Consider the following 12,672-nt stretch of genomic DNA (forward strand, 5'->3'; position numbering starts at 1 on the left):
TTTCCATGTTTAAAAATGTACTAGTTATGTTCACTCGGTCTTAACTCACCAAAGCCACGTTTAGTTTAAACCAGATTACTGTTCACTAGGCAAAATTCTGGTAATTTTCCCCAAATCCTGGTTGGAATCCCCTAATCAGGCAGGAATAATCAGGTCATTCGGAATCCACTTACCAGAATTTTGGGAAAAAAATGGTAATTTTGGCAAAGTTACTGGAACTTTTGGGAAATTATTGGAATTTTGAAAACCTAACCAGGACCATGGGTCTCCTCAGAAACCCTAACCAGGACCATGGGTCTCCTCAGAAACCCTAACCAGGACTACCCTCAGAAACCCTAACCAGGACTACCCTCAGAAACCCTAACCAGGACTACCCTCAGAAACCCTAACCAGGACTACCCTCAGAAACCCTAACCAGGACTACCCTCAGAAACCCTAACCAGGACTACCCTCAGAAACCCTAACCAGGACTACCCTCAGAAACCCTAACCAGGACTACCCTCACCCTAACCAGGACTACCCTCAGAAACCCTAACCAGGAACCCTCAGAAACCCTAACCAGGACTACCCTCAGAAACCCTAACCAGGACTACCCTCAGAAACCCTAACCAGGACTACCCTCAGAAACCCTAACCAGGACTACCCTCAGAAACCCTAACCAGGACCATGGGTCTCCTCAGAAACCCTAACCAGGACTACCCTCAGAAACCCTAACCAGGACTACCCTCAGAAACCCTAACCAGGACTACCCTCAGAAACCCTAACCAGGACTACCCTCAGAAACCCTAACCAGGACTACCCTCAGAAACCCTAACCAGGACTACCCTCAGAAACCCTAACCAGGACTACCCTCAGAAACCCTAACCAGGACTACCCTCAGAAACCCTAACCAGGACTACCCCCTAACAGACCCTCAGAAACCCTAACCAGGACTACCCTCAGAAACCCTCAGAAACCCTAACCAGGACTACCCTCAGAAACCCTAACCAGGACTACCCTCAGAAACCCTAACCAGGACTACCCTCAGAAACCCTAACCAGGACTACCCTCAGAAACCCTAACCAGGACTACCCTCAGAAAACCCTAACCAGGACTACCCTCAGAAACCCTAACCAGGACTACCCTCAGAAACCCTAACCAGGACTACCCTCAGAAACCCTAACCAGGACTACCCTCAGAAACCCTAACCAGGACTACCCTCAGAAACCCTAACCAGGACTACCCTCAGAAACCCTAACCAGGACTAAGAAACCCTAACCAGGACTACCCTCAGAAACCCTAACCAGGACTACCCTCAGAAACCCTAACCAGGACTACCCTCAGAAACCCTAACCAGACTACCCTCAGAAACCCTAACCAGGACTACCTCAGAAACCCTAACCAGGACTACCCTCAGAAACCCTAACCAGGACTACCCTCAGAAACCCTAACCAGCTACCCTCAGAAACCCTAACCAGGACTACCCTCAGAAACCCTAACCAAACCCTCAAAACCAACCAGGACTACCCTCAGAAACCCTAACCAGGACTACCCTCAGAAACCCTAACCAGGACTACCCTCAGAAACCCTAACCAGGACTACCCTCAGAAACCCTAACCAGGACTACCCTCAGAAACCCTAACCAGGACTACCCTCAGAAACCCTAACCAGGACTACCCTCAGAAACCCTAACCAGGACTACCCTCAGAAACCCTAACCAGGACTACCCTCAGAAACCCCTAAAACCAGGACTACCCTCAGAAACCCTAACCAGGACTACCCTCAGAAACCCTAACCAGGACTACCCTCAGAAACCCTAACCAGGACTACCCTCAGAAACCCTAACCAGGACTACCCTCAGAAACCCTAACCAGGACTACCCTCAGAAACCCTAACCAGGACTACCCTCAGAAACCCTAACCAGGACTACCCTCAGAAACCCTAACCAGGACTACCCTCAGAAACCCTAACCAGGACTACCCTCAGAAACCCTAACCAGGACAGGACTACCCTCAGAAACCCTAACCAGGACTACCCTCAGAAACCCTAACCAGGACTACCCTCAGAAACCCTAACCAGGACTACCCTCAGAAACCCTAACCAGGACTACCCTCAGAAACCCTAACCAGGACTACCCTCAGAAACCCTAACCAGGACTACCCTCAGAAACCCTAACCAGGACTACCCTCAGAAACCCTAACCAGGACTACCCTCAGAAACCCTAACCAGGACTACCCTCAGAAACCCTAACCAGGACTACCCTCAGAAACCCTAACCAGGACTACCCTCAGAAACCCTAACCAGGACTACCCTCAGAAACCCTAACCAGGACTACCCTCAGAAACCCTAACCAGGACTACCCTCAGAAACCCTAACCAGGACTACCCTCAGAAACCCTAACCAGGACTACCCAGAAACCCTAACCAGGACTACCCTCAGAAACCCTAACCAGGACTACCAGAAACCCAGAAACCCCCTAACCAGGACTACCCTCAACCAGAAACCCTAACCAGGACTACCCTCAGAAACCCTAACCAGGACTACCCTCAGAAACCCTAACCAGGACTACCCTCAGAAACCCTAACCAGGACTACCCTCAGAAAACCAGGACTACCCTCAGAAACCCTAACCAGGACTACCCTCAGAAACCCTAACCAGGACTACCCTCAGAAACCCTAACCAGGACTACCCTCAGAAACCCTAACCAGGACTACCCTCAGAAACCCTAACCAGGACTACCCTCAGAAACCCTAACCAGGACTACCCTCAGAAACCCTAACCAGGACTACCCTCAGAAACCCTAACCAGGACTACCCTCAGAAACCCTAACCAGGACTACCCTCAGAAACCCTAACCAGGACTACCCTCAGAAACCCTAACCAGGACTACCCTCAGAAACCCTAACCAGGACTACCCTCAGAAACCCCTCAGAAACCCTAACCAGGACTACCCTCAGAAACCCTAACCAGGACTACCCTCAGAAACCCTAACCAGAAAAACCCTAACCAGGACTACCCTCAGAAACCCTAACCAGGACTACCCTCAGAAACCCTAACCAGGACTACCCTCAGAAACCCTAACCAGGACTACCCTCAGAAACCCTAACCAGGACTACCCTCAGAAACCCTAACCAGGACTACCCTCAGAAACCCTAACCAGGACTACCCTCAGAAACCCTAACCAGGACTACCCTCAGAAACCCTAACCAGGACTACCCTCAGAAACCCTAACCAGGACTACCCTCAGAAACCCTAACCAGGACTACCCTCAGAAACCCTAACCAGGACTACCCTCAGAAACCCTAACCAGGACTACCCTCAGAAACCCTAACCAGGACTACCCTCAGAAACCCTAACCAGGACTACCCTCAGAAACCCTAACCAGGACTACCCTCAGAAACCCTAACCAGGACTACCCTCAGAAACCCTAACCAGGACTACCCTCAGAAACCCTAACCAGGACTACCCTCAGAAACCCTAACCAGGACTACCCTCAGAAACCCTAACCAGGACTACCCTCAGAAACCCTAACCAGGACTACCCTCAGAAACCCTAACCAGGACCATGGGTCTCCTCAGAAACCCTAACAAGGACCATGGGTCTCCTCAGATTCGTCCATTTATTTCACTCTGATAACAGCAAATAACATATTCCAGGATTCGTTAGTGCTGATATTATTATTGTTACAGATGCTGTCAAATATATTAGCACCCTTGCACTTTACAATGGAGCAGAATGTTCCGATTCTTATTTTAAAAACTGGTTGAATGACTATTCATACCTTGTAGTCTCCTGCTACTTACTACAGGTGAGAAACATTACATTTAACCAGAATGACTGCCTCCAACCAAATTCATTTATACACTTTTAATTGAAAAATCTCCATTTCATTTTTGATCATAGGTAAATCAAACAATGCATGTATAAACACCATGTATAAATGCATGTATAAACACAAAAAAAATATTTTCAAGTTCAACTTGTTTTAGAAGAAATTGTAAATCATGCAAGGGTGAATATTTGACTTCACCACATCTATAAGCACGGTGTATATCTTGACAGATTGATCCTACTAAAGCTCGAGTTGACTGCGGAAACTTCTAGTTCCCTTTTAAAAACTCATATGTAACTTTGAGACTAAGCTACGGGAGGTACTGAAATACCTTGTGTGAGTTTATCTACTGTGTATTGATACACTGCTGTAATCTGCGGTACTAACATGAGCTGTGTCCCAAATGACATCTGACCAGGGCCCGTAGTTCTCCGGTCAACATTACTACACAGGGACTCGAATATCATTTGGGACACAAGCCATAGACATATTAGCTTGTTATAATTATATAGCTTATGTAACATCTCTACGGGGAGATAAATACCATGTTCAACCAGACTATCAGACATGTTTAAAACTATAGACCAAATAACTACCAGCAGAAAAAGCATTCTAGGTGGTCTTTGAAACATCCAACAGCCTTCAAAGATACACGTACAAGGAAACACTGAATCAGCTTTAATATTTCAGATAGGTTGTAGCTTCCATAAATGTAATTGCCTGCATCATTTCCAATCCCCCCATATATATTTTTTGGGGGGGGTAATGTATATATAAAATATATATATATATTTTAAAATATATTTTCCTTTGTTATTTTCCCCCTAACCCTACCACCACCCCACCCAATTGAAGTTAACTAGTGGACAACAACACTGAACTAGTGGACAACAACACTGGGGCTTCTACTTCCAGCTTATACAACACATTCAGAAAGTATTCAGGTCCCTTGACTTTTTCCACATTTTGTTACGTTACAGCCTTATTTTATTTTATTTTAATTGTTTAAATGGAGCAAAGTAAAGAGAGATTATTGATGAAAACCTGCTCCAGAGAGCTCAGGATCTCAGACTGGGGCAAAGGTTCACCTTCCAACAGGACAACGACCCTAAGCACACAGCCAAAACAATGCAGGAGTGGCTTCGGGACAAGTCTCTGAATGTCCTTGAGGGGCCCAGCCAGAGCCTTGAACCCAATCGAACATCTCTGGAAAGACCTGAAAATAAATCTTCAGTGACACTCCCCATCCAACCTGACAGAGCTTGAGAGGATCTGCAGAGAAGAATGGGAGAAACTCCCCAAATACAGGTGTGCCAAGCTTGTAGCATCACACCCAAGAAGACTCAAGGCTGTAATCTCTGCCAAAGGTGCTTCAACAAATTACTGAGTAAAGGGTCTGAATATTTATGTAAATGTGATATTTCAGTTTTTATTTGTAGTAAATTTGCAAACATTTCTAAAAAAAACACATTTTTGCTTTGTCCTTATGGGGTATTGTGATGTCATTATCGGGTATTGTGATGTCATTGTGGGGTATTGTGATGTCATTATGGGTATTGTGATGTCATTATGGGTTATTGTGATGTCATTATCTGGTATTGTGTGTGAATTGATGAGGGTGGAAAAATAAATGTAATCCATTGTAGAATGTCTGTAAACGTAACAAAATGTGTAAAAAGTCAAGGGGTCTGAATACTTTCCGAAGGCCCTGTACATACTACAGTATATGCATTTTACAGACGCAGTATATTTTATTTAGTTATCTTTTGTTTGTTTTTAGTCCCATCCTTCAGCTACCCTCAAACCCTCCCATCTATCTCTGATCACCATCCAGTCCCATCCTTCAGCTCCCCTCAACCCCTCCCATCTATCTCTGATCACCATCCAGTCCCATCCTTCAGCTCCCCTCAACCCCTCCCATCTATCTCTGATCACCATCCAGTCCCAACCCTCCCATCTATCTCTGATCACCATCCAGTCCCTTCAGCCCTCAACCCCTCCCATCTATCTCTGATCACCATCCAGTCCCATCCTTCCCAGCTCCAGTCCCTCAGCTCCCTCACCCCTCCCATCTATCTCTGATCACCATCCAGTCCCTTCAGCTCCCTCAACCCCTCCCATCTATCTCTGATCACCATCCAGTCCCTTCCCAGCACCATCCCCTCAACCCCTCCCATCTATCTCTGATCACCATCCAGTCCCATCCTTCAGCTCCCCTCAACCCCCATCCCATCTATCTCTGATCACCATCCAGTCCCATCCTTCAGCTACCCATCAACCCCTCCCATCTATCTCTGATCACCATCCAGTCCCATCCTTCAGCTACCCTCAACCCCTCCCATCTATCTCTGATCACCATCCAGTCCCATCCTTCAGCTACCCTCAACCCCTCCCATCTATCTCTGATCACCATCCAGTCCCATCCTTCAGCTACCCTCAACCCCTCCCATCTATCTCTGATCACCATCCAGTCCCATCCTTCAGCTCCCCTCAACCCCTCCCATCTATCTCTGAAGACCATCCAGTCCCTTCAGCTACCCTCAACCCCTCCCATCTATCTCTGAAGAACATCCCATTTCTATTTGCCATTTATTTTTCATCTGTGCTGTTTTACAAATGTTCTGAACATATATACAGCACCCATAATTACAAATGACATCTGTATGTGAATCAAATAAAATGTTTGATCAGTTACTCATGTTTTCATTTCTTAATAATAATTTAATAATAATTATTATTTGCTAATTTGTTACAGTACAGTGAGACGGACAGGAATCAGCAGTAGCTACAGAACAACAACAAAAGAACCAGAACTTAGAGAAAACACAACAACCCCAGCAGTTCGTTCTATAGCCAAATCATTTCTTAAGACACCTGGGAACAATTTTGAGAGCCCTCAACTTCTGGCTGAAATTTAATCAAGTTAAATATCTTCGAGCTTATCCAATATTTGCTCTCTGTTTCAATAAGATTGGGAACTATGTAGGCTACCGTCTGCCACAGAAGGGGTAGAATTCATCTAGTCCTTAAGCATCTGGATTGTTGTTGTCTTGGAATGTACCCTCAATATGCCCTTCTAGCACAAAGCCAAGGAACGGCAGATATCATGTTTAAAAGTCAATCCCTTTGTAAATTAACTGTCTAACTTTATAAGTTTATATGCTTGCAAATAGTCCACGTTTGCAGGTCTGCAAATAGTCCACGTTTGTATTGCTGAATCGTCCTGGTTTGTAGGACTGTATTTTCTATGTTTGTTGTTTCCTTGGAACTGAGATTTTTACCCCCTATGAATTTACCTATGACTGAAAGGATGCAGTGTTACAGCCTCAAGTCATCAGGGCATGGACTCTACAAGGTGTCGAGAGCGTTCCACAGGGATACTGGCCCATGTTGACCTCAATGCTTCCCACTGTTTTGTCAAGTTGGCTGGATGTCCTTTAGGTGGTGGACCATTCTTGATATGCACGCCGGAAACTGTTGAGCGTGAAAAACCCAGCATTGTTGCAGTTCTTGACACAAACCGGTGCGCCTGGCTCCCACTACCTTACCAAAGGCACTTAAATCTGTTGTCTTGCCCATTCACCCTCAATGACACACATACACAATCCATGTCTCAGTTGTCTCAAGGCTTAAACATCCTTCTTTAGGATTCTTTAACCATGTCTCCTCCCCTTCAACTACACTGATTGACGTGGATTTAATAACTGACATCAATAAGGGATTCATAGCTTTCACCTGGATTGACCTGGTCAGTCTGTGTCATGGAAAGAGCAGGTGTTCTTTATGTTTTGTACACTCAGAGTATTTTGGACTTTTCGGTTATTTTCCGGCAAAACGGTCTCCCGGTGTCGGTTGGGAAGCAGACTAAACCTGGTTTTCCTCAAGAATTGTGCCTGTGCTCTATTCTCCGTACAGATAATTGTATGTGTGGGGTACAGAGATGAGGTAGTCATTCAAAAATGATGTTAAACACTATTATTGCACACAGAGTGAGTCCATGCGACTTATCATGTGACTTGTTAAGCACATTTTTACTCCTGAACTAATTTATATTTGCGATAACAACGGATTTGAATACTTATTGACTCAAGATGTTTCAGCTTTTCATTTTTTATTAATTTGTAAAGATTTAGCCCCAGAGGTGTACATCAGAGGTTCCCAAACTTTTTTCACCAGGTCCCCCATTTCACATAGTTGTTTCAAATAATTGTTTATTGAGATATGATATGATTTTGTTTCATTTGAGGGACCTAGGGAAAATCTAATTTCCTGTACGTAGCTTAACTCAGTAAATATTTTAGGTAGGTTATTTTATGATAAAAATAATAGTAATAACGATTTTTTAAAATAATAATGATAATATTAATTGCTAATAATAATAATGGATAAGAAAAATAAAGTCTAGAACTGATTTCCCCAAAATGTTATTCCTCTGCAAAATATGTTTCATATTATTCTTTATATGAACCCTCAATTCTTTATATTTATACAATTTTATTATACATATTATTTATTACAGAAAGTGATTCGATCAGTTGATAGTCAGTTCTAGACTTTATTTTCCTTATCCATTATTATTATTGTGAATTAATATTATCATTATTTTTTTTCAATCATCATTATTATTATTATCATAAAATAGCCTACCTAAAAATGTGCTTAATAAGTCACATAATAAGTTGCATGGACTCACTCTGTGTCCAATAATAGTGTTTAACATCATATTTGAATGACTACCTCATCTCTGTACCCAACACAGTGAACTTATAAACACAGATTCAACCACAAAGACCAGGGAGGTTTTCTCTGGGCAACAACATGAGGATCCTCTCTCGCTCTCAAATCAAATCAATTCAATTCAAAGGGCTTTATCGGGAATGGGTAATATATGTTATCATTGTCAAAACAAGTGAAATATAATAATAAACAAAACTGAAAAACAAAATAAAATTAACAGTAAATATTACATTACACTCCCAAAAGTTCAAAGGAATAGAGACATTTCAAACTGCATGTTTGTAACAGTGTAACAATGTGCAAATAGCTAAAGTACAAAAGGGAAAATAAATAAACATAAATATTGGTTCCATTTACAATGGTGTTTGTTCTTCACTGGTTGACTTTTTCTTGTGGCAACAGGCCACAAATCTTGCTGCTGTGATGGCACACTGTGTTATTTCACCCAGTAGATATGGGAGTTTATCAAAATTGGGGTCTGTGGGAAATATGTGTCTCTAATATGGTCATACATTTGGCAGGAGGTCAGGAAGTGCAGCTCAGTTTCCACCTAATTTTGTGGGCTGTGAGCACATAGCCTGTCTTCTCTTGAGAGCCAGGTCTACCTACGGCATCGTTTCTTGTGTGCTCTAGGGCAACGGTGTCTAGATGGAATTTGTATTTGTGGTCCTGGCGACTGGACCTTTTTTGGAACACTATTATTTTTGTCATACTGAGATTTACTGTCAGGGCCCAGGTCTGACAGAATCTGTGCAGGAGACAGTAGACATCAGGAAACAGCAGACATTTGACTTCAGATTCTTGTAGGGTGAGGCCGGGTGCTGCAGACTGTTCTAGTGCCCTCGCTAATTCGTCGATATATATGTTGAAGAGGGTGGAGCTTAAGCTGCATCCCTGTCTCACCCCACGGCCCTGTGAGAAGAAATGTGAGTGTATTTTGCCTATTTTAACCGTACACTTGTTGTTTGTGTACATGGATTTTATAATGTTGTATGTTTTTACCCCCAACAACACTTTCCATCAATTTGTATAGCAGACTTTCATGGCAAATTGAGTCGAACGCTTTTTTGAAAACAACAAAGCATGAGAAGACTTTGCCTTTGTTTTGTTTGTTTGCCAATTAGGGTGTGCACGGTGAATACGTGGTCTGTTGTACAATAATTTGGCAAAACACCGTTTTGACATTTGCTCAGTACATTGTTTTCACTGAGGAAATGTTTACTTGTCTGCTGTTAACGATAATGCAGAGGATTTTCCCAGGGTTGCTGTTGACGCATATCCCACGGTAGTTATTGGGGTCAAATTTGTCTCCACTTTTGTGGATTGGGGTGGTCAGTCCTTGGTTCCAAATATTGGGGAAGATGCCAGAGCTAAGGATGATGGTAAAGAGTTTTAGCCAATTGGAATTTGTTGTCTGTATATTTGATCATTTCATTGAGGATACCATCAACACCACAGGCCCTTTTGGGTTGGAGGGTTTTTGTTTTGTCCTCTAGTTCAGTCATTTTGTCCTGAAGCTCATTAATTTTGTCCTGTAGCTCAGTCATTTTGTCCTGTAGCTCAGTCATTTTGTCCTGTAGCTCATTCATTTTGTCCTGTAGCTCATTAATTTTGTCCTGTAGCTCATTCATTTTGTCCTCTAGCTCAGTCATTTTGTCCTGTAGCTCATTTGGTCCTGTAGCTCAGTCATTTTGTCCTGTAGCTCAGTCATTTTGTCCTGTAGCTCATTTTGTCCTGTAGCTCATTCATTTTGTCCTCTAGCTCATTAATTTTGTCCTGTAGCTCATTTTGTCCTGTAGCTCAGTCATTTTGTCCTGTAGCTCATTTTGTCCTGTAGCTCAGTCATTTTGTCCTGTAGCTCATTTTGTCCTGTAGCTCATTCATTTTGTCCTGTAGCTCAGTCATTTTGTCCTGTAGCTCAGTCATTTTGTCCTCTAGCTCATTCATTTTGTCCTCTAGCTCATTCATTTTGTCCTGTAGCTCAGTCATTTTGTCCTCTAGCTCATTCATTTTGTCCTCTAGCTCATTCATTTTGTCCTCTAGCTCATTCATTTTGTCCTCTAGCTCATTCATTTTGTCCTGTAGCTCATTCATTTTGTCCTCTAGCTCAGTCATTTTGTCCTGTAGCTCATTCATTTTGTCCTCTAGCTCAGTCATTTTGTCCTGTAGCTCATTCATTTTGTCCTGTAGCTCATTCATTTTGTCCTCTAGCTCATTCATTTTGTCCTGTAGCTCATTCATTTTGTCCTGAAGCTCATTCGTTTTGTCCTGTAGCTCAGTCATTTTGTCCTGTAGCTCATTGATTTTGTCCTGTAGCTCGTTCATTTTGTCCTGTAGCTCATTGATTTTGTCCTGTAGCTCATTCACTTTGTCCTGTAGCTCATTTTGTCCTGTAGCTCATTTTGTCCTGTAGCTCATTAATTTTGTCCTGTAGCTCATTAATTTTGTCCTGTAGCTCATTCATTTTGTCCTGTAGCTCATTCATTTTGTCCTGTAGCTCATTCATTTTGTCCTGTAGCTCATTCATTTTGTCCTGTAGCTCATTCATTTTGTCCTCTAGCTCATTCATTTTGTCCTCTAGCTCAGTCATTTTGTCCTGTAGCTCATTCATTTTGTCCTGTAGCTCATTCATTTTGTCCTCTAGCTCAGTCATTTTGTCCTGTAGCTCATTCATTTTGTCCTGTAGCTCATTCATTTTGTCCTGTAGCTCATTAATTTTAGCTCATTCATTTTGTCCTGTAGCTCATTCATTTTGTCCTGTAGCTCATTCATTTTGTCCTGTAGCTCATTCATTTTATGGTTTATGCCTCTCAGTGGTTGAACAGGAGGAGGGTGAGCAGGTTTATGCCTCTCAGTGGTTAAACAGGAGGGTGAGCAGGTTTATGCCTCTCAGTGGTTGAACAGGAGGAGGGTGAGCAGGTTTATGCCTCTCAGTGGTTGAACAGGAGGGTGAGCAGGTTTATGCCTCTCAGTGGTTGAACAGGAGGAGGGTGAGCAGGTTTATGCCTCTCAGTGGTTAAACAGGAGGAGGGTGAGCAGGTTTATGCCTCTCAGTGGTTGAACAGGAGGAGGGTGAGCAGGTCTATGCCTCTCAGTGGTTGAACAGGAGGAGGGTGAGCAGGTCTATGCCTCTCAGTGGTTGAACAGGAGGAGGGTGAGCAGGTTTATGCCTCTCAGTGGTTGAACAGGAGGGTGAGCAGGTTTATGCCTCTCAGTGGTTGAACAGGAGGAGGGTGAGCAGGTTTATGCCTCTCAGTGGTTGAACAGGAGGAGGGTGAGCAGGTCTATGCCTCTCAGTGGTTGAACAGGATTGAATGTTATTTCTGGATCTCCCCAACAATCCGTTACCTCTCAAGCTTTTCAGGTAGGCCTCCGTGCTTCATAGGTTCATGTAGAATAAATTGGTTTCCCTCTTGTGTCTTCGTGGTTAAAACCCTGCTGGTTTTGGCAGTAGGATGCACTTTATAAACAGAATATCACAGATTGCAAATCTGTTACATGAGTTAAGCAGAGGTCTTCTTTGTAGATTGAAAACACATTTGGAAACACTTAATGTGTGGAATAAGATGGAAACAGCTACTTACTGTAACGTCTGCTTCCAGCTCACACTCTCATACATGTAAGATCCCCTGAACGCAGCCCACTTTCCAGCTCACACTCTCACACATGTAGATCGCAGCTCACTCTCCAGCCCACTTTCCAGCTCACACTCTCAAACATGTAGATCCCCTGAACTCATCTCACTCTCCAGCCCACTTTCCAGCTCACACTCGTTGTTTGTTCTATAATCTGTCAGTTCACATGCCTTGCCACTGTGATATATAGGCCTAAGGCTGAGACAATAAGAAGAATAAATTCAACCACACCTTCGTTTCATCACAAAACCGGAGAGCAACATCTGTCCGGTGGAGTCCACAAAACATATTTCATGTAACACACAATTAAATGACCTACAGCATGGTCAATCAAGTTAATGTTTCTGACATTTTCAGACCACTTAACAGCTATTGATTTAGAAACACTGGAGAGTTACCACAAGTCGTAATGAAAACAGGAGCTGCCTCCACTTTTCCAGCACTGTAAAGTCTGCTTCCAACTCTCAAACACATATATCCCCTGAACTCA

The sequence above is a fragment of the Oncorhynchus gorbuscha genome, linkage group LG03 (genome assembly GCF_021184085.1).
Source record: "Oncorhynchus gorbuscha isolate QuinsamMale2020 ecotype Even-year linkage group LG03, OgorEven_v1.0, whole genome shotgun sequence".
In the NCBI taxonomy this organism is placed as follows: domain Eukaryota; kingdom Metazoa; phylum Chordata; class Actinopteri; order Salmoniformes; family Salmonidae; genus Oncorhynchus; species Oncorhynchus gorbuscha.